General features: G+C 64.2%; 1 protein-coding gene and 1 long non-coding RNA gene across 6 annotated transcripts in view; one reads left to right on the forward strand and one right to left on the reverse strand.

The window, feature by feature from the left end:
• ZMIZ1 (zinc finger MIZ-type containing 1) overlaps positions 1–20,848 on the forward strand; it is a 221,723-nt gene that overhangs the window by 78,341 nt on the left and 122,534 nt on the right. For 4 of the 5 annotated variants that reach the window (XM_058299307.2, XM_058299305.2, XM_058299306.2 and 1 more), the window contains exon 4: positions 4,436–4,517. The gene's annotated coding sequence lies outside the window, so the exon portion shown is untranslated. Of the gene's footprint in view, positions 1–4,433; positions 4,518–20,848 lie in introns of all 5 variants that reach the window. The other variant, XM_058299309.1, reaches the window with a different exon arrangement.
• LOC131278829 (uncharacterized) lies at positions 5,721–11,577 on the reverse strand. The gene is made up of 4 exons (XR_009186269.2): positions 11,547–11,577; positions 9,157–9,393; positions 6,385–6,550; positions 5,721–6,291 (listed from the first exon to the last, which is right to left on the reverse strand). It is a non-coding gene; the product is annotated as an uncharacterized lncRNA (long non-coding RNA).

The following is a 20,848-nucleotide window of genomic DNA, read 5'->3' on the forward strand; positions in this document are numbered from 1 at the left end:
CAGCGCCCGTGCCAGCCCTTTCTGCGGTGGTTTCTCCCTGGTGGGCCAGCTCTTCTCTGTGAAGTAGGGACCTAGCAGCTCCGGTGACGAGTTTGCGGTGAGGCGGTGACAGGTGCCGGGGGGTTTGTAGGGTGGCCCTGGCCGGCAGGACCATCCTCTGTGCCTGGGGTGGCCTGAGGCACCCACTCAGCAGAGGTGTGCTGAGCAGTGAGTGTCCAGAGGTCGGGGGGAGGACAGCCCCCTCCCGGCGCGAGCCTGGCCCCGTCCCCCAGCGGCCTGGCCCGGCCACCCGGCGGGGGCTGAGGGGGCGATCCCAGGCTGTGCTTGTCCTCTTGCCCGGGCGGCCTGGCCTCCGGCTGGGCCTGGACCCTCAGGCTGGCTGCCCCTGTCTGCATCCACCCCCCACCCCGCCGGGCTGCTGAGGTCAGGGGACACGTATTCCAGGAATGCGGGAGGCGGGGCGGCCGCCCGGTTTGGATAAGCATCGGGGTAAATATTTGCCTTGCTCCTGGAGCCAGCGCAGGCCTCCGGGGAGGACAGGGGCGCCTTCCCAGGGTCACGGAAGGGGATGCCTGCTGGGCGGGGCACGGTGGAGGGATCCCCGGTCTCCCCGGGGAGCCTGGGAGCTGCGTCTGAAGCCCCCCTCCCTGCCGAGGGCCAGAGTCGGTGCCTCGGCCCACCGAGGCCCTCTGCTGCCTGGCCCGTCTGTGAGGTGGGGAGAGCAGCAGCTGCCCGGGCCAGCGCAGGGGCGCCGAGGTCAGCGCAGCAGGATCCAGTTAGGGCCACTTCTGCCAGTGGAGGGCGGGAGCCCGCGTGACGATGGCTCTGGTCCCCGCTGGGCCACTGTCACCCGAGCCGTGGGCCCCTCCCCCATTTGCTGGTCTCTTCCTCTGGGATACCCGTGTCCCCACCCCTCACATCTTGTTAAACCATCCCGGCCACCACAGGCGAGGGGCGCACTTTGTGTGCTGGGCAGCTAGTGTGGGGAGATGAGGCCCAGTGAGCCCCGACCGCGGGTTCCCGTCCGTGTGGCCCCCACTCCTCTCCAGGGCCTCTGGCCCTCCTCCCCAGGCAGCCTGGCCCACGGTGGGTCTGCACCATCAGCCTGCAGCCTCCCCTAGTGGTGACTGCCTGGAGGGGCGATCAGAGAGGCTGAGTCACAGGCTCAAGGTCACCCAACCATCACCGGCCAAGCAGAGACACAAACCCAGCCCTGGCCACTCTTTCCCTCTGACCTCGGCCCTGAGGTCAGGACCGAGACCCCCAACCCACAATGGGGGCTCCCATCTCTCACAGCCTGGAAGACACCCAGCCCCTCAGCCGCAGGCCCAGAGCACGCGCGGAGCCCCGCGTCCTGGACGCTGTGTGGTGCGGCCCCTCTGCCCTCCAGGGTGCTGGCCGGGCCCCCTCCCTCTCCCCTGGCCAGGCATCGCCCCACAAGAGCGAGGCCAGGTGCCTCCCCCCAAGCCCACATCCAGGTCCTCCCAGGGGAGCCTGGGCGGAGGTGGGGATGGGAAGGTGGGCCTGGGTCCTGGAACGGCCCCCGCCCTGAGTGGCTGCACCGCGGGAGACCCAGCCCCCCCACCTCCAGCCCGGAGGCTCCCGGAACCCCTCCTCGGCCCCCACCCCCGTTCTGCACAGCAGGCACCCATCACCGTTCCGCCGCTCCCTGGGGAGCTGCTGACCCCACAGGAGGGACAGCACTTTCCAGACTGTAGGGTGGGGCCCGCCAGGGGCTGGCGCTGTTATCGGGATGCCCCAAATTTCACGCCAGGTGAGCTAAACCCCTGCCCCGTCACTCGAGCCACCGGTGACCAAGCGGCAGGCGTGGCCGCAGGCTGCCACGCACACCCCCCCCCCCCGACGTCACAGACCGAAGCTGAGCGGGAGCCAGGTCCTTCCCCAGGGGGGAGAGAGTCCTGAGCTGAGGGCGCCCGGGAGGGGCCCGCCGCCCACAGCCCACCTCGGCCCTGAGGCTGCGTGACTGCTGGGTGCCGAGCGCCTTTGAGGCACGGAGCCGCCCCGTCAGCGTCAGCGTGGCCCGGCCCGCTGCCGTGAGCCGGGGGCCACGGGCAGCCATGGCCACCCCTGGCCCTGCCTGCTCTCTCCCTGCTCTCAGCTGGCGCGCCTTACCTAAGGGCCTCCAGCAGGGTGGGGTGGGGGCGCCAGACTAAGGCCCTGCGTCCACTGCCCCCGTCCGGTTCCTGGTGCCTGCACCCCCCCAGTCCGATGGGCTGCCAGGGTGGCTCCCGCAGCGGGAGGGTCTGGGCTCCCTGGCTGACTGCCTGCTTGCATCCCACCTCTGTTCCCATTAGTTCCTTACTAGCTGTGTGACCTTAGGAAGTCAGGGAGTCTCTCTGGGCCCCGTGTATAAATTGGGGCTGCTAGTCCCCATCTCACAGAGCTTTTCTGAGGCTTAAAGGAAATACTCCAAGCATAAGCCCCCTTGTGATCTCAGTAAAGGTGAGCCTCTTGCTGCCTCCCCCTTCCTATGTCGGGGTCCACTGAGGACTCAGGAAAGAGGAGTCAGACCCAGCTGGGGCCTGAATTGGAATCCTGGTGCCGCCACTTGCTGCTGTGTGATCTAGGACAGGTGCTTTCCCCCTCTGGTCTCAGTTTGCTCGTTTGCTTGAGTTCAACACTCAGGGTCCGGTGGGAGGCGAGCATGCGCAGGCGGCTTTCCTTCGGGCCTGGGCGATGCGCGTGGAGTCAGCCAGGGCTTTCTGGCTCTGGCTTCTATCTCAGCTGCCAAAATAATTATTTTCTCTTTGTCGGAGGATCTGCCTGTCAGCTTGCCTCTGGGAAAGGCGGGAGCTGTGGGCAGTGGGGAGGCAGGAGGCTGATTCCGGTTCTGCTCTGTGACCCCGGGAATGGGACAGTTGCTGCCCTTCTCAGGGCCTCAGTTTCCACCTCTGCGCAATGGGCCAGGCAGTCAGTGAACCTAGAGGCCATGGGTGTTCCCAAGACGAGCAGAGTTGGGGGGCTGCCGAGCCCAGAACCAAAGGGTCTGGACGTGGGGCACCTGCTAGGCCTGACTTGGGGGGCTGGGGGCTCAGGGCCAGCACTCCACAGAGCCCAGGGTCTGGGCGCCGTGCCCAGCTCTCGGAGGCATGTCCGTATCCAGCTGGTAAGACAGCCGCGTGAGGGAGGGCCCCTCGCCTCCCCCATTTTACAGATGAGGAAACCGAGCCACAAGAGGCTTAAGAAACTTGCCCAAGGCCATACGCTTGTAAGAGGGTACAACCAGGACAGACCAGATCGCTCCCCAGGGCCAGGCCTCAGGGCCTGTCACTGCAGCTCTGGGCGCCCTTCCTCTCCCTGGTGCCATGGTGAGGCAGCTCCCGGGGTGACTGGAAGCCCACGTTTACCTTCCAAGAGAAGCGCTCAGGCCTGCAGCCACGTCTCCTGATGCTCAGATGAGGGCGGGGGCTTGGGGGGGCCTGGCGCTGTCCCCGAGTCACGTTGAGCTGCCTTCCCGCTGGGCTGGAGCCCGGGCTGCAGAGCCCACCGGCAGCCTCTGGGTCGGATTCTCCTGGGTGGCCGTGGGGCTCCTCGGGCAGTGGATGGGGGCAGGCTGGCGGCCCTCCAACCCCCCCAGCAGCCATAATTGTGCCCCCACCTCCCCACCGCCTCCCTGAAGCCCTATGCCTGCCCCCTCCCCACCAGACCTGCTGCCTCTGCCCTCTGCTCCGGGCGCCCCGGGCTCACCTGGGCCTCTGGAGCAGCCTCTGCACCGGCCTCCCTGCCACCTCTCCTGGCGCTGCCAAGCCTCCCCCGCCCCATAGCTGCCCTAGGAGCTTCAGCCAGAAGAGCCATGCCCCTCGGCTGCCGGCCCCTCCTGCGGCCCCCTCACCGCCCCTCCCTGCCCGCTCTGCCCCCTGGCCTGCTCTTGCCTCCCCACCTGTGCCTAGAATGCTCTCCAGGCACCTTTGGTCTGGCTCTTTGGCTCATGCTGCAGCTTCCTGAGCCTCCGGTCTGCACCGCCTTGCCCCTCGTACCCATCCTTTCTGAATCGTCTGTCACTTGGTTCTTTGCTTGTTGTCAGAGTGCCCCCACGGGCAGGGCCCACTGTCCTCTTCGCAGCTCGGGGTGCTCATTAAATGTCTGTTGAGTGAGCAAGTGCGTACCCAGTACCTTTGTCCCCGGTGCCCTGAATTCTCCCAGCAAGCCAGAGAGACGCCCCGACCCCTCTGGACAGGTGAGGAAGCGGAGCCCAGAGAGGCACAGAACTTGTGCAGGCACACAGGTGTGAGGGCTCGGGTGGCAGTGTGACTCGGGGCACCCCGATATCGTGCCCCTTCTCCCCTCAGTCCTTCTGATTCCCCATCTGTCCGGTGGGAACGATACGGCTTTGCCGGCTGTAAACCTGGGACAGGTGGGCCAGCGTGGGCCCCTGGTGGGGAGCCGACCCCCTGATCATGCCATCTCATTGCAGGAGGATGGAGCGGGAGTGAGGTGCAGGGACCCCCGAGTGCTGCCCGGCCGCGTCGGACACCGGTGGTTCGCGGATCACTTAGGTAGGTGCACGACGGGGCTGGTGGGGCGGCTCGGCCTGGTCGCCGGGGGAAGGGGCGGGTGCGTCCGGGGACACACGGGGTGCCGGCCCCAGCACACGGCGCCTTGGGCTTGGTCCTTAGCCCTCAAGAGCAGGTGGGACCCAGGCAGCCCCCACCGAGGCCTCGTTGGCTCCTTCCTCAGTGGGCCGTCTCGTGGGCGGCCTTTCTCTTGAGCGGCTGCCGGGGCAGGGCGTGGTGGGGCAGTCCACCCAGGGAGGGAGCAGGCTGGTGTCCTGGGCACTGAGCCCCGTTCATGCCACTCTGAACCACGTGTGGCATTTGCATCGTGGTGGCCACTCCAGAAGGGCCCTGGGGGAGACAGGAGGGCTGTCGACCGAAATCAGTGCTGCGGCTGCCCCAGCCCCTGCGCCCTCGGACACACACAGGTGCACACGCACGGAGCACCCACCAGCATCTGGGCTCTGGTTCACTTGCCGTGACCTGGTACAGTTGCTCTGCGCCTCAGTTGACCTGTTTGCAAAGTAGGGGAGGTGCAAAGGGGGGGAGGCAAGCCCTCGGGATAGCTCAGCCCTTCTGGTCAAGGACACTGGGACCTTCGTTGTCCCCTGCACACATCCTATCCCTGAGGACCTGCCCATGCCAAGAGAGGCACAAACTGGTCATCTGGTCCGAGAAGAGAGCTCGGGCCCCTCCGGGGCCTCCTAAGAGCGGCAGGGTCCAGAAGCTCCTGAGGCCAAGCCGCGCAGACAGGACCTCTGGGCTGGACCCCAGCGTGTCTGGTCAGGGAGCGACAGTGCAGGTTTGATCACACTCGAAGCCAGAGGGTGACCTGTGTGATCCCATTTACTCCACGGCTCCCAGCACAGCGATGAAAGGCCCATGCGGAAACGCTCACAGGGGCAGGGCCCTCTGTCCCGGGGCCTGGGCGCTGGGCCGGCAGAGCGGGAGCCACCTCTCCGCCTGAAGGCCTCCGCTGCTCTCCCACAGCCTCGGTGCTCCCGGGAGCTGAGCCCCGGGGATGCTCCGAGGTGCAGCCACGCGGGGCTGGCCCTTCCTTCCTGCCGCAGGAAATCCCCGCGCCCTGCTTCTCAGCTGCGTGACTGGGGCAAGCTCCTGTGCGCGTCAGTTTGCTCATCTGAAAACGGGCACAGTTATACCATCACCGTAGGCAGGGCTGGCACAAGAATAAGCGGACAGAGTCGCTTTGTGTCTTGAGTATTTTTAAGGTTAGTTTGTTGAGAGTCTCCTGCCTACAAGGCACTGTGCTTCTCAAATGCCTTCTTCTTCCGCACAAGAGTCAACAAGAAGGTGTGTTTAATGGCCTTATCCCCCAGGTAAGAAAGGGAAAGCTCAAAGTGATTAAGAAACCCACAGAGCTGGTAAGTGGTGGAGGGGAGATTTGAACCTTGGTCCCTGCGGTCGAAGCAGCAGAGGTGTCTCAGGGACGCAGGGTGGAGCCACAGGACAGGCACCCGGAAGGAGCTCAGGAGATGCCCTCCAATTCTGCCTCCCAGCCTTTGTCCCGGCCTCCAAGCCGGCGGCTCGCAGGAGGCAGTGGGGGGCCCCCAGGCTGGCGGCTGCCCGGCCCCGCTGGGCGCTTTGGTGAGCCTGGGGGATCCCGTCACCCGTGATGAGGAGACCCTTGAAATTCTCCTTCACCGTGGCTTCTCTTTGCGAGTGTTTTTCAAGGTAATTCATTCCCTTTCCAGAAATTGCCAGCGGTGGAGCATTAGGCAGCTGGTAATTAATCATAGGAGAGACTTTGGAGTTCATTCTTTAAAAAAAAAAAAAAGGGGGAGGAAGTGAAAGCCTCGGTGCAAAAAGGAAAGGGAAGAAAACCTGTCCAAGGCAACAGTGAGCATCATACCTGGGTCCTAGAAACGGCTAGGGGAGGGGCCGGTGGCGGGCCCCTGGAATGGCCGGCGCCCGGGGCTGCTTGCCCGGAACCCTGCCCGCAGACGAGACCCGTCCTCGCCACCGCTCCCTGGGCTTTTGAGCACACCGCTTCCTCTCGCTGGACTCGGCTCTGCCACCTGTAAATTGGGGGAAGGGCTAGGCTAGGCTTGAAAAGAATATGAAATGATAATTCTGGTTCACTACTACCTCCTGGTGCTGGGGCTGGGTATGTTTTTAACCAAGTGAGCGAGAGAATGAGTGCGTGAATGAATGAGTGGCTCTCTTAGGTCGAGTTAGCTGTCACCAGTCGAGGGTGTGGTACTGGCTGCAGGACGTTGCTTCTCTAGTTCCATTATAATTTGAAGTGACAGCTAGAGCGATAGGCCAGTTCTATCACTTTACTAACTACCGATGAAAGGACAGTTTTGCCCAGGGGACTCTAGCTAGCAGAGCTCTGGCCCCTCGGTGGCAGCCACCCCATCTCCCTGGCATCCTCAAGGTCATCCTTCCCAGAGTCTGACTTGTCTGGAGATGAAAAGGCTGCGTCCTGGAGAGGTAGTGAGCGCCTCGTCAGTGAAGAGCATGCAGGCTGGGGCAGCTGCGCAGAGCACTCAGGCAGGGGATTATGGGGCTGGGAACCTCCCTAAGCATGGGAGAGGCACGAGGCTCTCCAGGATGAGACTGGGAAGACCGGACTGCCAGAGAAGAAAGCGTCTCCCCAGCTGGGGGAGGGCACCGGGGGGCCTCTGAGGATTGTGCCCGCAGGAAGCTGACCATTTGGCCCCTGCTCGCTCTGGCCCCCAGGGCATGGACGTCCGGTCACTGAGTGGGGAGGGGGTCCAAGCTCCTTCCACCAGGGTGGCGCTGGGGTGGGGCAGGCTGGGGGGCACGGGGAGAGCCCGTGTCGGGCATCAGGGGTCTCGGGCTAGTGCCGGCCCTGTGTGCTGGGGCCTCGGCAGCCCCTTCCCCGCCTGGGGCTGGGGCTGGGCTGCTGCAGAAGAGGGCGCCGGACCCCCTCCCTCTCGAAGCCCCTCCCCGCCCAAGTGAGCTCAGCCTCCCTGGGACATCTCCCCCTCTGGGGCCTGCCGAGGGGCCAGTTCCCTGCCCAGAAACCCCAGGACCGGAGGCACGCCTGGCTCGAGTGGGGGCCGCGGAGGCTTGGGGGGGGGGTGCGGCCACAGGGGCGCTGCCCGTCCCCTCCGAGTGTGTGAGCGGGTGAGGGAAGGAGAGGGCCTCTCCCCGCTGGGTGGCCCCGGGCCCCTTCAGACCGTCCAGTTAGGACCCGCTGGCCACGGTGGAGCTGACCGAGGGGTACCGGGGGCAGAAGGCTGGATGGCGACGGGTGGGCGTCTGAGGGACCAGAGGACAAAGCACAGGGCCTGAGGGAGCCCCAAGCGCCCACCCTGATCCCATGCCCGCACCTCAGTGTGAAGCCTCAGGTGGCCACGGGGCGGAGTCCTTGCAGCCCACCGGGCATCCTCGTTTCTCTCCTCCTCCCCCCCGGCCTCCAGGCTGCAGGTGCCTGCGCGTGAGTGTCTGGGTTTCCTGGCAGCCCGGGGGAGCGGGTGGGTCTCTGTCCCTCTCGGCCGCCCTCGGCACTCACCTGGCTGCCAGTGGCTTGCCCCCGTCTCTCCGTGTGGGTCTCTGTGCTTGCGGCCCTCGCCCGCCCACCAGCCCTCCTCTCTCCTCGCCCTGGCGGGTCCACTCTGCCTGTCCTCAGCGCCGTCACACACGCACACCACACACGCCGTCCCGTCACGCCCGTGGCTTCCCCTGCCAGCCTCCCTGAGCGCTGAGCCCTTCCCACAGACCGTCCCCTGCCAGGGGTCCCGCCTCCCGGCCTCGGCAGGACTTGGCAGAACCGAGGCCTCCTGCTCCCGCCCGCCGCCCGTGCCTGGGTAACCGGCCCTCCCCAGCACACCACGCCCCACCCAGCCCTGTCCCCCAAACTCCTGGCCCTGGGCAGCTGCGTGGGCCGGGGGCGGGGAGCAGGCACCGTCCCCCTGGACCTGAGGATCCCCACCCTGGCCGTGCCGACTGCTCAGAAGGCGGCCGCTGCCCTGGGCACCCGGGCCACCAGCCACGGGCCAGAGCAGGGGAGCAAGATGGCATCTGCGACCACTAACGGGAGGCAAACGGGGGGCGGGGGGGGTTGGCGTTTCCCTCCAGCATTAATGAAATTCCTGCTATAATTAGAAGTGAGGTGTGCAGGAGCCGGCTGCCTGGCGGGAGCGGGTGTATGCTCATGCATAAATAAATTGTCCTCTCCCCAAGGGGACAGAGAGCTGGAGGGCGGGCTTCTGGAGAACAGGGGTGTGGAGGGTCCCCGTATCTATGAAGAGGCCCCTCCGCTCACCTGGGTGGCTCCTCTCAGGCCCCATCCCTGGGCAGCCAGTCTTCCCGAAGTGTCTCCCGGGTGCCAAGTCGACTCAGCCTGGCGCCCCTCCCTGCGCCATCTGGCCCCAGCCTGCCTGCGCAGCCTCGTCCCATGCGAGCCCCCTGCCTGGGCCTGGGGTGCAGCTGCACGGAGCGGCGCTCCCGTTCCCGGCCGTGCGTCCCCACATGCCCTTCCACCCGGCCGTCACAGGGCCTGGTCCTTCTGAAGCCTTCCCCAACGCTGCTGCCTCCGCCGGGCGGGGCCTGGCCCCCACGCCCTTCAAGCCCCCTGGCCGCCACCTCTCGGCATCGTCTCCTCCCTGAGCACCCCAGTACCCCAACCCCTTCCCCGCCGGGCCCTCTGTGCCTTTGAAAGTGCTCGTCAGACTGTCCAGCACGTTATTTTTCATCGATCAGGGACTGAAATGACACTGGCTCTAGGGGGCAGATAGTCCACATCCTTCTGCTCACACCAAGGCGTTGACATTGGGTGTGTGACACGGCACCGCGCTCTCGAGGACTTGGTCACCAATACGTGGCTCGCGTCGGGCAGGGGAGACTTGGAGAGGCCAAATTCCTCATTGTGTGGGTGGGAAACTGAGGCCTAGGGAAGGAAGGGTTGCGGGTTAGAGCGTGAGGAGTGTGTGTTCTCTGCAGGCAAGGCCGCTGCCGTCCCGTTCGGCTGCACGCCGCCTGCGTCGTCACGGTCAGTGGAGGCGGGTTTGGCCGGGCTAGAACCCAGGTGACCGAGCCTCTCCCAGGGGGTTCCAGGGCTGCCGGGCTCCCCGCACCGACTCCCCAGACAGCCCCGGCCCAAGGCGGACATCAGGGCTGTACCAGGTGCCCCTTGGTTTCTCCCAGACCCCTGCTCCTGAGCCCCCCGCCCCAGGACACAGCCCTGGCCTCCGTGGCAGCGGGAACACAGTCTGAATGCCTCAGGTGCCCAGAGGGTGTGTCCACGTTAACCCGGAGGGTCCCGCTGGCGTGGCGCGTGCCTGGGGCAGGGGTAGCCTCCAGAGTAGGATCGGGGCAGGAATGTGCCTGGCCGTGGCCCTGCCAGCCTGCAGGTGTTGTCCGGAGGGGGCTGTTTCCCAGGCTGGCAGCAGCCCAGCCCCTCCAGAGCCATGCCCCCACCCCCGGGGGTGATTTTCCCCTTTGTTACCCAGCAAGTCTCCCTCCGGCTGCACTTTGCTGCATGCTCCATTTACAGTCTGACTCCTGTTTGCCTCTGCTCAGGCAGTGTGGCGGGAAATCCTGGGAAGGTTCAGGTGCGGCCCCGCCTCCCTCCTTGTGTCTGCCAGGGGTGGGGGCCGCTGCCCCCAGAGGCGCCGCCTCGGGCCTCCCTCCTCCTGCCAGCTGCAGGCTGGGCAGCCTCTTCGTGCCGGGATACAACCGTTCCCTGCCCAGTGAGACACAGCTCATCCATCGCCTCCTTCAGCCCACACACCCCACAGCCTGTCCTCACCTCCGCCCCTGCAAGCCAGCTCACTACTGTCACCTGCCCTGCACTGTCACCTCCTCGAAGGCTCAGGGCAGGGCTCCAAACCACGTCCCCAGCATGGCTCCTGGCACGTCCCTACTGAACGGCAGTGGAAAGCTTCCTTTCGGGAAGGCATCAAGGTTTTATCCAGTATGCCAGTCCTTTCTGTGTTTGGAGGGTGGTGCAAATACACTTCAAACACACGTGATAACGTGGATGAATCTTGAGAACCTTATGTTGAGTGAAGCAACCCAGGCATTGAAGGACAAATACTACATGACCTCAATGATATGAAATAAGTAAACCAAGCTGCCTCAGAGAGCTAGAGACTGGATGATAAGAAGGATTCTGAGACACGAGAGACAGCATCGTGTCTGAGAGCACAGGGAACTGCGGGGCAGCTGTTTGCCACCTCGGCCCCAGCTCTCTGTGTGTCCCGTGTCAGGTCACTTTTTGGGTTTCTCTACTGGCTGTGGCCAGTGCAGGAGGGGAGAGAGACAGTGACCTTGGTGTGGTCCCCACAGATGTCAGTTGGCCCTGGCTGCTGGATGAGCTGTGCCCCCGGGGAGCTGCCAGGGAGCAGCGGCCCTGCTCCCACCGCTCTGGTTAGCGACGAGTGGGGGGATTTGTGGTCTCCGAGCTCTTGGAAGCTTCTTCCTCACATCTGTCTTTTCTGGGAAGTGCTGCTTTCCCTTTCTCCAGTTCCAGGTTGGGAAGCAGCACATCTTGTCCCGCGGCTGTTTGGGACCCTCTGCTGCTTCCCCGAGTCCTCTCTGGGGTCCTGTGAGCACATCCCCGCTTCATAGCCTCCCTGGAATGCCCCCTGGGGGCCACCCCTTCTGGCCTGCCCGCCGGTGGGCGGGATGGTCTGGCTCATGTGACCACCCTCACAGGATGGCCCCTGGCTAACTCCCTCCCTGCCCTGTCCCACCCAGGCCCCCGGCCCCGTGCCCCGCCCTCCCCACCCCCCAAGGAGATCCCGGCTGGGCAGGAGTTGCCAGCTCTGTCCAGCCAGCAGCTCGCAGGGTGGCCACAGGCTCAGCCAGGGGAACTTTGGTGAACGAGAGCCCAGAAAGAATCTGCCAGCATTTTTTGGTGTGCGGAAGAGATCCACCGTGAACGGCCTTGCATCCCTCAGCCAGGTCAGCCCGTCACCAGTCACAGTGCCAGGAGGCTGATAGAGGTCACCTCGGCCCTGCCAGGGGCTCTGTCACCCACTGCTTGGTCACATCCATCACCAGAGAACTCACCACCCACAATTTCACTCAAGTTCCAACCTGACAGAGGGAGATGCTGAGCGGGGTTCAGGAACGGGCAGCGCCGGCCTCCAGGCCCCGTGCAGCCACCTCCCAGCCGGGTGAGCCCGGACGAGCGCTTGGTCTTTGACTACGCCGTTTCCGCGTTTGTGAAGTGGGGAGGAGATGCGCCGCCTAACGGGGTGCTGGGAGGGCGAGAGGCGCCGTGGCCACGCTCGGGCGGGTCCTCTTTGTTAACAGAACACCGATGTTGTCGGGGAGATGACCCCTGACCTCAGTATCGGGGGTCTGCTCGGGGTGGGCCGCGGCTCGCCCTGGGACACAGCCACTTCCCTCCCCAGGCATTCTGGCCCCCGGGCAGGCTCTTGAGCTTTGAAGGGGGCACTAGCAGGATTCTGCTTCGAGATAGACACGCTTCCCAAGCGTGCCAGCCCGCTCGGGCCTCCGGGGACGCTTGTTTAACTAGCGTGGTCAGGCCCTGCGTTTTTAGCAGATGCCCCAGTAAGCCTGGGGGCAGCCCCATCAAGGACGCACTGGCTCCTGCAAAGGGGAGCTGGCCCTAGAGGCGGGGCCCTGGCCAGCGTCCCAACCTCGCTGGGTGACTCCCTGTGGCTCAGTGTTCTCACGAGTAAGCCTGGGCGTAGATGACCCAGAAGAGCGCTTCCTGCTCCCAAGACCCCGTGGAAATCAGATGACAGTCCCCTCTCCTGGGCTCCCAAGGCAGAGCTGCCGGTTACGGCCCATTCCCTCCGACCACCCAGCGTTTGGCTCAGCAGCCGCCTGCCAGCCCCGGAGCCCCAGGGACAGAAAGGCCGTTCCTGGGCGTGATGTGCCATTTAGAGGGGATTCCCCCGGGCCTTCCCAGGAGCCCCCGGATGTGGCAGGCATGGCCAAGTCCCCTCAGATGGGAGAGCTTTTCCACCAGCAGAGCAGGAATGCTAACCCTGAGCCCCCCGGGGAGGTCGGGGCGGGGGGCCGGGGTGGAGCGGGGCTGCCCGGCTCTTCCTGCAACCGTAGTGAACACACGTGGAGTCCTGGGGTGTCGGAGCCCCTTCGTTACAGATGGGGAAACTGAGGCCCAGGGTGGCGCTCGCCTTGCCAGGTCACCCGGGGGTGGGGACAGAGAGGAGCCAGGCGTGGCACCCAGGCCCCCTGGCCCGTGGGCTGGCTTCTGCCCCCTGAGCCATGCCACAGGGCCTCTCCCTGGGCGGCCCGTCTGGAATGGGCAGATCCTGGGAAAAGACACTGGCCGCGAGCACTGGCCCCTTAAATCCACAGCCCCCACGCGGCTCCCGGGCCCTCCCTTCCAGGCCAGGGCAGCTCCCATGGGAGGTTTCCAGGAATCTCCCCGCCAAGGGCAGCGCGCTCCAGACATGAAAAGGCAACGCGCGCCCCGGCCCCCTCCCTCTCACTGGTGGTGGAAAGGGGCCCTGTCCTGGTGAGACCGCGTTTGAAGTAGCCCCTGAGAGGACGTCCAGGGCGCAGGGGCTGGCCGTGCTGGCACTCGGGAGAAGGGACCACGGCTTCTGGGACCACTGGCCCCGTGCCGGCACAGCCCGCTTGGGTGAGGGGCGGGTACAGGCGGCTCTGCCTGGGCCGGGAGCCGCGGTGCCGTCCTCGCCTGCACCTGGGGCCTCCTGCCGCGGGCCGTGCTGTTGCTCAAGGCGGCTCCTCTGCCCGCGTGTTCCTCTGCAGTCAGCCAGGTGGCAGTGTGGCCTGGGCACCCGCTCTACGCACGGGCTGTCCTCGGCAGTGGGAGGAGATGAGGAAGCAGAGGACCCCGTGCCAGCCCTCCTGGAGCTCAGGCATTAGATGTGACGCCACGACTCAGGTTCGGGGAACAGAGTCCTGGGAGACGGCCCCGAGGCCAGGGAGGTGCGAGAGGCCGAAGGAAGAGGAGGCCTTGTGGAAGGAGGGGATATGGAGGGCTTCCTGGAGGTGGCTGATTGGAGTCCGATTGACACTCAGAGGGTGTGTGGATTTCGGGGCGGCTGAGGGGTGGGAAGAGGAGCTGTGTAAATATACAGCCTTAGGGCGGGGCAAGGGCCGGAACCAGAACCCTGCATAGGTGCCTGGGGAGGGGGGCTTGTAGCAGACACAGCAGGCACACGCCTGGGCCCCCTCCTGGGGCCGGGAGGGGTAGGGAAGCCCGCTGGCTAGAGGGCGGCCGCCTGCTCGCCCAGCCTGGCCCCCTGGAGCCCACTGGCCCCCAGCTGTAGACTGGCCGTCCACCACATGTTCTGAAGCGAACAGTGCATAGTAGGCACTCCCTAGGGCCTGGCCAGGAGAGGGGCACACAGCAAGCACGCGAGGATCTGCTGAGCGACCGAGAACCACGTCAGGAAGCAGCAGGGGCGGAGAAGCTGACCAGCAGGACGCAGGGTGGGGACGCCGAGACGGGAGGCGGGGGGCAGGGGCAGGGCCAGAGCCTGGGGCAGCCCAGGGTACTTCCGCCCACCCCGGGGTAGCTGGTGCCCCGACCGAGCCGGGGCTCAGCGGGCCGAGGTGCCCGGGGCGGGCGGCAGCGTCGGGGAGCCCTGCTCGGGTCCGTGTGCGCACGCATCCGGCACGGGGACGTGCTGCCCACGGCAGGCGGGGCCGGGCCATAAGCAAAGGGTGAGGAAGACTCGCCGGCAGCCCACGCGGCCGCTCTCTCGGTGCCGACAGCAGCCCTCGTACCGTGCTACCTGTATTTTACGGAGGAGGAAACCGAGGCGGTGGGCGGAGGGGGGGGGGGGGGGGGGAGGAATAGCCGAAGGCGCCCCGTCTCCAGGCGGCAGGCCTCGTGTTCCGACCCGGGCGCCGCACTGTTCCGCCCAGCCCTCGCCACCCAGGAGCGCTGTCATCCTGCAGAACCTGTGTTTCTGTTGTTGTTTATTCATAAAGAGGTAATTCCATGTGAATGAAGGGGCAGTGTTTACTTTTTAAATTCAGCCTGGGAAAAGCACAAGGGAAATTTTCTTCGAAACATTTCAAAACATTTTGAGCTGGTAATCCTCTTGTCTGACTGTCAGGGTTTTGAGAAGATATTTTTACTGTTTGTTTAAAGTTCTTACACACTATTTGCAATCATTTAAGACACCCCCCCCCGTAGCACCTTTTAAGATGCAAAGAAGAGTGAAATTCCCCCTAAAAATGCGTTTGAAGTTTTCCATTACTGATCTTTGCACAAGCCCTTCCGGTGCCTTCCCAGCTCCTGAAGGGGGGGGTTGGGGTAAATTCCCTGGGTTAGCAAATGGGCCCTTCACCTGAATTGGTCTTTTGTAAATCACCTGCCAGCCTTGGGTGCCCAGTGGCTTAATACTTCAGGTGTGTAAATGGTAATGACGTGGGGCCAGCAAGGAGAGGACACCGTGAGCCAGGCGGGGGGTTCCACAGAGTGCAAGGCTTGAGCACAGCGCAACACCAACTCTGCCACCTGCCGTCTGTGCAGAGGAGCGCGCCCGCCTGGGCCGGCGCAGCTGCCCTGGGCCTGGGGTGTGCCCAGCGCACCGCGGCCCGTCTCCCAGGGCTCGGGGCCACGGGGCTTTCGAGGAGGTGGCCCTGGCCTGGTGGGGGTGAGGGCAGAGGTGGGCCTGAGGGTGTGAAGAGCAGCCTACCTGTCGCAGATGTCAGGGAAACCCTCGGGCCTTGAGGTCAGCTTGCGGCTTTTTTGAGGGTGGGACGGGATCTCCTGGAGGGTAATAAAGGCCACCCAGCTGCGAGTCCCATCCACAGTTCCCAATCCTGCCCTTGCCTTTAATCAGTGTGTTTTTCATAGGTGGTGTGTGGGAGTAGGTTTGTGTTGGGAGGAGTGAGTGGTAGTCGTGTTCATTAGCATCTGCCACCTGGACTTTCTATGCATCATCTAATTTAACCTCCATAGACACCTATTTCACAAATGAGTAAATTGAGGAACAGAGAGGTCACATACACACCCATGGTCGCACAGCCGCTGGGAAGCAGAGCTGGAACTTGAAGCTGGCTCCCTCTGACTTTCAAGCCTGAGTCTTGGCCAGGCCCCAGGCTGAGAGACATGCCCTGGCCTGGGACGAGGGGAAGACCCCAACCATCCAGGACGATCACGGGGGGCGACGTCTCAGGTCGGTCTCAGGTGTGTCCCGCAGGCCTGGTATATAGCGGTCAGGCTCTGAGCCCCCCCGCCGTGACCAGCCAACTGCCCCCCTCTGATCTCCTCTGCGTGGAAGGAGAAGGGCGTCCTCGCCCGGTGCCTGCAGGACCAGGCCTCAGGAGGGGGGTTCCCCGGATCGGCTGGGCTCGCTGGAGCCGCCAGCCCACGCTGCGCCCACCAGCCGGGGGCAGGCTTTGCCCCTGTCCAGCCTCAGCTCCAGCTTGGGCCGTCCTCGTGGCCTGACTGGGCTCCGCGGCACGGACTGGACACACTGCCACCACAACTGGACGGAACGGCCTGGGTGGAGCCCGAGACAGCCAGTCCTCAGCCACCCGGGTCAAAGCTCCAGGGGTGCCTGGAGGGAGGAGCGTGGCTTGAGGCCACGAGGTGCGTCCTGCCCTGAGCTGGCGGCAGGGGAGAGCCAGCGGAGGTTTCCCATCTGCAGGAGGACGCGGCTGTGGTTGCTTCGCGCTGGGCCCTCACCAGCACCAGAGCACAGAGGCTGCGCGCAGCGGGGGAAGGCTGCAGCCCCTGGGGACCGGCGGGGAAGGGGTGCTCGTTCTGGAGCTCCCCTTTGTAGGGGAAATGTTCTTTTGCGAGTTTGGGCTTTAAAATCCAAGCCTAGTGAGTGCAGGGGTTAACGTGCTCATTCAGATATGCGAGTTGGGGAGCAGATGGAGTGCAGATGGTTGAACGCCTGCTTCCCATACACAAAGTCCTGGGTTTGATCCCCAGTACCTCCTGAAAACAAATGAAAAAACCAGCTCTCATTTGGAGCAGATGCAGCTCAGTGGTTGAGCACCTGCTCCCCGTGTATGAGGTCCTGGATTCAATCACCAGTACCTCCTAAAAACAAAGTAAGAAAGAAAGAAATGGGGGTTCGTGTGGGGAAGAAGTACACAGAAGGCACATAGCAGGTACAAGACGCTGGCTAAATATAAAGTTGTAGAGACACAGGACGTTAGAGGGCTGGGGATCCAATTGACGCCACCCATTCTAGGAAGCCTTGGCCAGCAGATGGGAAGGGCCTTGCAGAGGCGGGTGCTGCAGCGCAGGCTCCTGCGTGTCCGTGACTTGGTCCCCAGGCTTCTGGCCTGGGCAGGAGCTGGAGGTGAGGGTGGAGCTTCCCCTGGGACTTCGACAGGAGGGGCCCGTCTTTCTCAGCTCCTAGACACACACCTCACAAGCCCCCAGACAGGGCGGGAGACCGCCAGTGGCAGCAAGCCTTACCCTAACGCGTGACCCAAAAGAAACTCCCCGAAGCGTGCCAGGGCCTGAGCTGCTGCACCTGCCACGCCCCTGTCCGTCTGTCTCGGTTTCTGCACCACCGCCCTCTTACCTCTTGGTTGCCCCATGTGCCCGTCTGTCTCTCTCGCTCGGCCTGTCCCTCTGTCTCACAGTCCTTTCGCTCGCTGTCTCTGCTTCGTTTCCTGGCTGCGTCTCTTTTGCTCACATTCGGTCCGTCTGGTCCTGCATCTCCTTTACTGCCCAGAGCGCAACGCCAAGGGGTGCCCTTTGGACAAATGGTTCTCGCTCCGGCTCCGGGGCTGTCTGGCGTCATCCCCACGCCGGTTTCTCCCTGGGGGCCTCTCGGGCCTCTGCCCTCTCTCTCACCCAGTCTCTTGCCCTTTTTCCCCTCCATCTCTCTTTCCCTTCCCGGTGTGTGCGAGCACGTGTGTGAGCACGTGTGCACGTACGTGTGTGTCCCTCCCCCTTCCCTTACACACATGCGCGCACGCACGGAGCCCCTGCCTGCCCCTCCGCCGGCAGGAGGGCAGCCTGCAGCCAGCGCCCGCCTCGGTGGCAGCCCTGGGGCCCCCTCCCGGCCGCTTCTGGGACTCAGCCCCGCAGCGAGCCTCTGGCCCAGCCCGCGGTTTCCAGGGAGCTGGTGTGAGCCTGGCCATCGCCAGGACGGACAGGGGCTCCCGTTAGGGACCGGGGATGGTCTGGACGGGAAGAAGCAGGGAGGGGACAGTTTGTGGAAAAAAGCAAACAAGTGTTTGATTGTGATCCCTGAAAATGTGTCCTTTGTGTAGTGCTGGAGCTCAGCAAGTCCCAGAGAGTGAGAAACCGGGCAAGGGAGGGCACGGCACAGGCGGGTTCGGGGCCTGGAAGCCTCTGGGAGGGATGGGACAGGGCAGCCACACCACCCCGGGAGCCCGTGGGGCAGGGGTGTGTCTCCTGTCGCCCCAGAAAGTCAAAAATGCATGGCTGGGGGGAAGAGCTTCCAAGCCTCCTCACCCCTCACCGTGAGCTGAGCCCCTGCCTGAGCCCCAAACACATGCAAATGGTTATTTGGTACCTGCTGTGCTCTGGGTATTTCCCCGGAGACAAGGACCCCACCCTCGTGAGGCTGACTCCAGCATGGGTGGTGGAGAGGACAGACTCTTGGGCTCCGGTCAGGAGAGCCCAGGGCCCCTCCACACCCTCCTGCCCTGTCCCACTCCCCGTTTCTGCATCTGGGGGCAGAGGCTGTACGGCCTCCGAGTGAACACCCGTGCTGCAGCATCTCTGAGCTTACTGAGAATTTCCCAGAAGCACCCAGAGGGCCAAGCGTGGGAATAAGGATTTCATCCAGCCTGGGGCAAGAAGGCTTCAAGCACTAAGCCACAGACCGAAAACAGCGCTGGGGGCGCGGGGGGGAGGCGACGGTCAGGGTTTGCCGTCCACGACTCCCTGGTCCATCTGCTGCCAGCCGTGGGGCCTAGAGAGGTTTCTTAACTCCTCCAAGCCTCAGTTTCCCCGTCTTTAAGACTCCAATGATAAGAGGTTCATAGGCTTGTTATGTGAGTTAAATGAGATTACAGTACCTGCCCGGGGTGAATCAGCTGTCACCACTATCATCAGTGGTATGGGGACAGGCCCGCCTTTGCCAGGGGACAGTTGGGAATCTGCCAATCTGATTCCAGGCCATTTCTGCCCAGCTGGTGGCATTAGGAAACCTCTTCTCTCTACGGGCCTCAGTTTCCCCAGCAAGGGGGCAGGGTAGAAGGACGTGGAACCAGGAGGCCAGAGCACTGGCAGCGTGGAGTCACCGGGTGCATCGGCAATTCGCAAAGCCATGTGAACTGTGCCCGGCACCCGTGGCCGACCGGCAGCTAGCTCTCGGGGGTCCCTCGGGGGTCCCTCGGGGGTCCCGGAGCTCCGCTGGCCTGCTGCGGACTCCCACCCGCGGCAGAGCCTGGAGCCGCTCTCCCCGCACGTCCGGCCGTGGCGGCGCGGGCCCGCTCGCAGCGCCTGGCAGGGGCCCGTGAATTGAAAACACGATGCTTCCCGTGGGAGGGCAGCGCAGGGCTGGACTCGGTGTGGCCGTGGAAAGCTGGCTGCGCTCTCAGGAAGCCCTGCTCCCCGCAGCACCGCCACAAAAACAGTGGAAAAGTGAAACCTTTTCAAGTCAGTGTTTCCACTGTAAACAGGGGAGGAAAGCTGGCCCCTCGCCTCCCGGAGCTGCTCGGGCCAGGCTCCTCCACCCCGCGCCGGCCTGCCCTGTCTCCAGAGGCACCTCGGCCCCACATCGGGCCCCCAGTTCATGGAACCCTGCCCGGGTCCTGCTGTCCTTGTCCTTAGACCTCAGCCTTAGTCCTGGGAGCTAAGAAGGGCAGAGGATACTACACGGGTACACAGAGAGGCCTAGCACTAGCCTAAAGTCACACAGCAAAGCCAGAGCAGAGCCTGTGGACTGTGGGAAGGAGGTCCTCGTGCCGGAGCAAAGCTGCCCCCTAATCCAGCAGGAGTTTCTTTGACTCTGTCCTTGAAATGGAGAGCCTTGCAGAAGTGGCTCTGAGTAGACCTGACTTGTTTCTCTTAAACATTAAAAATGCCCTTTTCTCTTATTGTCAAAAAGCAATGCATGGTTGTTGTAGAAAATGTAGAATCAAGGAAAAGGTGAAGGAAGAAAAGTAAAATCGTCCATAATCTCACCCCCTCCCCGGCTTCACCCCTGTTGACATTTTGTTGTGTTTCTGTCCGCCTCCTGTGGACTTAGCATGCCGAGCGTGTTTCGGGGTCACTCGGTGGTCCTAAGAAACGTGGTTTTTTGTGGCCGCGTGGAGCGGCCTGTGGTGACTCAGTGCAGTGTCCCCCTCCCCAGATATGCTTGCCCCCAGGACTGGGAGTGATGGGGAGCCACAGGGGGAAATGTCCCCAGCCCTGCAGCTGAGCCCAGACCCCCGGGCTGGAGACCCTAGGCTGCTCTGATTTGCCGTGTGACTCGGGCCCGGCGGGCTGCTCTGAGCAGCGGGCAGAAGGCCTCCCAGTTAGCTGGGCGCAGTGCTCCCGAGGCCGGCTCGCCCGCCGCTGCCGCCCACAGGGCACGCCCGCCGCCAGGCAGCCATCCACGATGGGGAGTCCGTGCCTGCTGGGAGCAGAAGTGGGGGAGTGGTCGACGAGAGGCCCCTTTGCCTGGCCCGCCCTTGCCCCAGCTGCCCTCCCACACCCCTGCCCCTTTTAACCTGCGGGCCCACCAGGGCCCCTCTTCCCGGACCCCTCACCAGGAGGTGGCGGGAGCCCAGCGGGGTGGGGGGGCGGGGGCCGGGAGGAGCCATCTACGGCCTCCCCCCCCGCCGCCGACGTCCTTGGTGGCCCTAAGACAGCTTTATGGAGGACAGATTGGGGCTGTCTTCCTCCTGGCAGGTTTATTTCTTCATTTCTCAAGCCCGGCTCCGATTTTTCCGTGGCGGCTCCCCTCGCCTCTCCGCCCCCTCCCCTTGCGTGCTTCCCCTTCCTCCCCTCTAAATCTGTCTCTCCCAGCCAGGGGGGAGGGCCTCTGGCCTCCAAGGTGATGGAATTATTGGGGGGAGAGGGGGCAGGCCAGGTTTTCTGTGGGGGTGCCCTGGGCTCCCCGGGCTTGGAGAGGGGCTGGAGGAGGAGGTGTGGTGGCGGAGGCCCTGGGCCATGGCTTTCCCCGACAGCCCTGCTCCCCCTGAGCCTGGGACACTGTTCTCTTACACCCCACCTCACCCCAGCTCCGCTCAGGCCTCGGTGTCACCTTCAGCCAAATGGGCAGGTCCTTGTCCAGAACCCAGAGGGGAAGAGGGGGCGTTAGGAGCAGCGCGCCTGCTGACTCACACGGGACGTTTCTGAAGCATCTGCTGTCTCCCTGCTGCAGGGGAGGGACCAGGGAGGAGAAAAGCGGGGAGCTGGTGCACATGCAGCACCTACTGTGTGCTGGCACTCGGTGTATAGAGCTTCATTCGCACGCCCGAACTTTCAA

Source organism: Dasypus novemcinctus, chromosome 6 (genome assembly GCF_030445035.2).
Source record: "Dasypus novemcinctus isolate mDasNov1 chromosome 6, mDasNov1.1.hap2, whole genome shotgun sequence".
Classification (NCBI taxonomy): domain Eukaryota; kingdom Metazoa; phylum Chordata; class Mammalia; order Cingulata; family Dasypodidae; genus Dasypus; species Dasypus novemcinctus.